The 5,750-nt window shown below is 43.0% G+C and overlaps 1 long non-coding RNA gene across 1 annotated transcript; it reads left to right on the plus strand.

The window, feature by feature from the left end:
* The first annotated feature begins 344 nt into the window (after positions 1-344).
* Positions 345-3,147, plus strand: LOC125943894 (uncharacterized). The gene is made up of 3 exons (XR_007465968.1): positions 345-462; positions 2,274-2,347; positions 2,981-3,147. It is a non-coding gene; the product is annotated as an uncharacterized LOC125943894 (long non-coding RNA).
* The last annotated feature ends 2,603 nt before the right edge of the window (positions 3,148-5,750 follow it).

Genomic DNA, 5,750 nt, shown 5'->3' on the forward strand with positions numbered 1-5,750 from the left:
TGGTGTAACAAATGAGATGCTGACGAGCTGTATCCCACGGGTAAGAGGTCACTGGAATTTTAATGTGCACGTGTGTTTACTGTGCGTTCGTAAATCTATGAAACGCGAAACCGGTCTACAATTTCCTGAGCACTTCTTTATAAGGGACCCTCTGATGCGCAGTGGACACATTACAGTGCGTTCACATAAATCAATCACGCCTGGTACTAATCACGCCTGGTACCTTGTTACAAAGCAAACATGATGAATACAAGTCCAAACTTCAAAACTAACCGTCGTTGGTGTAACAGGTCAAATGCTGATGACCACTTTCCCAGGGGAAAGAGGTCACAGCAATGTTACTGTGCACGTGTGTTTCCTGTGCGTTCGTACAGCTATAAAACGCGAGTTCGGTCTGCAATTTACTGAGCACTTCTGAATAGGGGACCCTCTGGAAACAACTAAGCGTCTGCTATTCTTTAGGTGAGATATTTACTTCTCAAAATTCGGTTCGCTAAAAGTATAAACTCTGTCTTTTATGCATGTCATTCTTATGAATCACCCGTTGCGTATAGCACAACTCTACGTTTTGAAATGGACTACGTTAAAAACTGGATATAATTTGCACGACAAACCAAATGCATAATCGAACAGTTAATAAAATTTGGGTAACAACTCTTCAATTATTCGCTTTACAACACATGTGACAGCATAACAAATTTATGCGGCGAGTTCGCAGGCGATATTCACTTCAAATTTAAGGATGACACTAGTTTCTAGTTATGCGTTCCCAAAGTGCGAAAAAGGTATTTCTTGTTGAGCCTATTTTTCAGTATTCATGCTTAAAAGGGGGATGAAATAAATTAAGCAAGTGTAAAAACATTTAAAATATCGATTAGTAAAGTTCTTTATATTAATGAATCACGCATTTTAAATCGTTAAGCAAGTACAGTCAACCTCTTTGAGTAGTCCAACAGCGACTTGATTTTTGTGATATCTCAGATGTAATTTTGTAAATTTTGGAAGGTTAAAATACTACAAGTATGCATAAGCTATCAGACCACCTAGGCAACATTTGGACTAGAATTTTATTTCCAATAAAAATGTCTTGAAGGGAAACACTTGATATGCGCAACTCTTGAAGCAATATAGCAGTTCTTATTGCCGACATAAATTTCAATATTTTTTAACCGAGCAACAAACCAATAGGAAGAGCAAAAATAAGAGCCCGACCCGAAGCACTGATCTTCACCATGTTTGACCAGTGGTCAGAGGAGACAGACCGATGCAAGATCTCCGGCTTCAGTGAAGTAAAGCAAATAAAATGTACACCTATGATTCACATATGACGGAGCTGTATGCACAAATTGCAGATGAAAGCGTACGTGGATTGGGGGAAGCCCATTTCCAGTTTTCGGCCGGTTTTTCCCTACTATTCCTGAAATAGTTTCAGGAAAAATTTAATTTTCTTCTCCATGATTACACTTACTCTCGATGTGTTTCACACATTTAGATAAGAAATACACATTTTTTCGAGCAAATATAAGTACCACCATTGGAGGGATGTTGTGCGTTGCATATTTCAGATTTGACAGCGCTCATACCTTCCACTACAAGTCTATGATAGGAAAACACATTTGACTTTTTTTATGCACCTAACTGGTAAGAAAACAGTTTTTTATGAATGTGATCAATTTATACCGTGTAAGCCAAAGATGTAAGACATCAGGGGGCTTTGTTTATACTCTACGACGTTCAAAGCTTTACTCGTGCGCCGCCGCTTGTTCATCAAGGTTGTTCCAACTGCAATTGAAACATGCAGAAATCAGTATGTTTTCAGAATGCTGCTCTGACGCGTCGAAGACATGCATTTATTCTAAAATAAAGTTTTTATGGCAAGAAGCTGCGTGTAAAAGAAACACAAATGGAAAATACTAGGAAAGATTAGACAACACATCAACTGCTAAGAATAATATCGAAATGACAGAATATGGGGAAGGTAAATTCTACTGCTCAGATAGATGCTAGATAATGGACATTAGTCACGATGTTTTGCTACAATGGTATCTCAACTTTATGTCAACTATAGCAGAGTAACTGACTTTTCTCCATAAGGTGCTGTAAAGCTCTCGTTTTCTGCTAAATGCCACTATTCCCTATAAGTACGCGCCAAGTTGGCTTAGAGTCGCGCTATGCTGGAAAGAAGTGTAGGCGGTTCACACATGGAAGTAACAGTAAATGAGCTTGGAAGTTGGGCTACCTTGAGAAATTACTGGTTATTTTTTTATACGCAGATTTACCAGAAAAATAACCATGCAGCTGAAAGTGATCCTTGTGGGATTGGCCATCTTTGGTCTCATTGTGGCAGGTGAGTTGCCTTGCTTTTTAAGTTGAACCTAACATTACATCCGGAACCACATTTGCTTAGCAATTAGCCCTGCGCCTCATGACCCATCGGTGTAAGTTAGGAATCTTGGTAGTGTACGTATACATTAAAAACTAAACGACAACTTGAAAGTTAACTGTATTTTTTTACTGCAACTGGAACAGCATTCATCGCTTCTAAAGATTTCTTGATTGGGCCTAATGCTGCTATGTTTACGTTTCCACGGAAACACATGCTCATTATCGCCACCATCGCCAGCCTATCCATGTGTTCGTTGCCCAACGCAGTGACCTAGCATGCCGACCTAGCATGGAGACTTGCCGTCAACCATACTGTGCTGCAACTAAATCAATTTATTACAATAGTGTTTGTGATTCTTCGGGGAATTACGCAGCACTTACTTTTCTTTCGCAGCGATTGCTGCACTGTAAATGTCCAAGTCTACCCAAAATAACTTAACTACATATATCCAGGTCAGTCCCTGTAAATACAGAACTCAAGATGCTTTTTTTTTCGTGGTGTCATTATTGCTCTTTTTCTAGGAGAATATCCATCGCGGCATTTTTGAGTTGTTGAAGCTATTTGTGCCGTCCGTCATCTACATTGTTTCCGCAGAGAGCTGTGCCATGCCTGCCAGCAGCTCCAATGAAGCCGAGGCCAGGGCTGATCCCGAGACTGCAGAGCGTACCGAGCAGACCAACGCCGAGGAGGCACGTGTCGGCACGAAATGCATAGAAACCCTGTGCGGGTAGTAGCCCCATGCAAGAGAGCGACACGTTCGAGGTGTCTCGGAACAGTCGCATGAATACTTGATAAATACTGGCACTGCCCAGCGCTGCACATGTAATCTTAGTGGAGAGTATTGAGGTTTGGGCATTGCTGTTGCGCTGCTCTTGTATTTAATAAACTTATATTAACAAACTCAGAACTTGACCGTCGATTTTTATTAATTATTGATGCTGAAAGCGTTGCGCACTGGGCACGTCCGCTGAAGTCCTACGGGCGGCTAACGAAGAGAACCTCTCACATGATGTATTCGACTTTTCAGAATAATTAATTGAATACTAGTGAAGCAAGCCGTCTATCACGCTGCAGTAGCAAGCAAGATAAAAGCTCCCACTAGAAGAGATAAATTTTATTTCACGAAAAGCGGGTCGGCAACTGATGCTTTAGCCGTGTACATGCTCTTCGAAATTGGATGTTGTCTTCGGCGTCCCCTTGTGGAAACAATGCCTTAAGGCTGAAGCTTTGCTTATTCTCCCATTCTTGATGCGTTCCCGCGAAATCAGACCATGCCAAAGCAAGTATTTCGCGCCTTTCATGTCATTTCAAGAGAGAGAAACAAAAACAAGGACAGGGCAGAGAGGTTATTTCTAATAATGAAGAAAATTTCGATAATTTATCTGCACTGAGGAAGGGCAGAGGGGAACTATAAACATAAAATGAAAGAGGAGGTGATGAACGTTGTACACAAACACGTGCACAGGCCCGTTGGCCTCGGACAAATTAGACTATTCAACAATGACCTAGGCTACAGAAGCCTGTTGCTTTTCGTAAGCCTAATGTATTATTTGCCCATTGCTGCAGCGGCGAGTGAGGTTGTCGTTGTGAAATGTTTCAAAAGTTGTCTAATAAGAGCAATGTAGCAAAGTCACTAGCTGTCGTCATTCTACGCATTTAGGACAGTCACTAATAACTTGGTTCGGTGTCTTCGTACACAGTAAGTTAATTGACACCCTTGATGGTGAGAATTGCGATTCGTAACACCCTTGAAGGGCGTTTTATTCAAAAAGCATCCCAACATCACGTCGTTTTGTGAAGCATAGTGTAGTTGTAGATGCCACTGCACCCTTATACGGGTGTTAGAAAAAAACGTCCCCGGAAGAAATATCCCCGGAAATTACGTTCCCGGAAGCTACGTCCCCGGAGTACACGTTCCCTCAGGAATCGCTCTCTAGGTAAAAAAAGTCCCGAAGTGAAAATTTAACAGAACACAGAACAAATTAGCACAGAACAGAATTAGCACAGAACAAGTTCTGTGCGAACTCATTTGATAAAGAACTGCACTCTTTATTGTACACTTGGCATTTTTACAACCACCTTGGGTTCTAAAAAGAACGAAGTTAAAACCAAATGGTATGTCCACTAGCGCTCAGGAAATCTTCAATTCTCGTCGTCCCGGCAGTGTAGTCTTCACAGGTTGGGAACACGCTGCTGCATGGTCATGAGCGCCGACTTGTTCCTCTTCTTTGGCGGTGCCCCGACTCGAGACTGGGTCATCTTCATTGCTACGGTGGCTTCTTCCGAGCGCAAGGAGTTAATGGTCTTCCACACTGCTGGGCGGCTGTGGCCCACGATGCTTCCCAGCCTTCTGTTCCAGGCCTCCACATGATTGTTCGTCCTGTGTCCTCCATCAAGAGTAGTCCAGTAGAGGTTCCACATCGCAGGGGGATAAGTGGGAGGTGTTCGACGCAGACTAACAATGTTGTCTGCTCTGTTTACCCGGTTGTAGGTACCCTAAACAAGTGTTGCGTCAAAATATAAAGTATTTCTTGGCCAGCTTCAGACATTAAACATTTAAATGTGGTCATTCGATCTTGCGCGTCGTCAAGCGACAAGAAAGCGAGGGCGTCAAGCATTCCCATGAAAGTTCGAAACTCCTGATCTTCCCTGTAAAGGTTTATGAACTCGATCTCTTCAAATTTTCGCCAGGGGCTTTGGCACAGAAATAAGAAGATGGAATTTTAAGCGCACTGTGAACTGTTACAGCGAAAATGCTAATCCTTGCACTCACCTTGCGCGCGCTCGTGCGACCACGAAACTGCTGCCTCCAGATCCACTGCATAGGCGCTCAACTGCCACCACCTGTGTGTTGTTTTAGGCTCGTGTGATAGCTATATGACATTGTATCGGACATGCACATTGTATCTGGCATGAAATGTATATAGACATGGTCGAAGGTTTGGTGACTTTGAGGGCACCTGTCTGGAGACGCGCGCGTTTATTCCGACATTGCAAATGAGGACGTTTTTGCCAGTGACATACGTTCCGGAGACATTACTTCCGGGGACATTATATCCGGGGACTGTTTTCCGGGCACGTTTTTTCCGGGACCCCCCTTACACACACCATAAGGGTGCCCTGACTAATAAACGTGGCCGAGTGTGTAAGGGTCCTTTAATTTATTTTTATCACATTCAGAAAGATGAAGTTATACGAAGAGAAAGCCTGTCCCACGGCACTGCAAACCAGTGGCAGATCCAGGAGGAAGCCCTCCCCTAATCCCACCCCTTCCCGCCGAGACATGTCGCGTTTTCAAAGCTGACAAACCTCGTGCAAAGAGTCCTCCTTCATTTCACAGCATGTTTTGACGAACCCTCATCAT

Source organism: Dermacentor silvarum, chromosome 3, assembly GCF_013339745.2.
Source record: "Dermacentor silvarum isolate Dsil-2018 chromosome 3, BIME_Dsil_1.4, whole genome shotgun sequence".
Taxonomy (NCBI): domain Eukaryota; kingdom Metazoa; phylum Arthropoda; class Arachnida; order Ixodida; family Ixodidae; genus Dermacentor; species Dermacentor silvarum.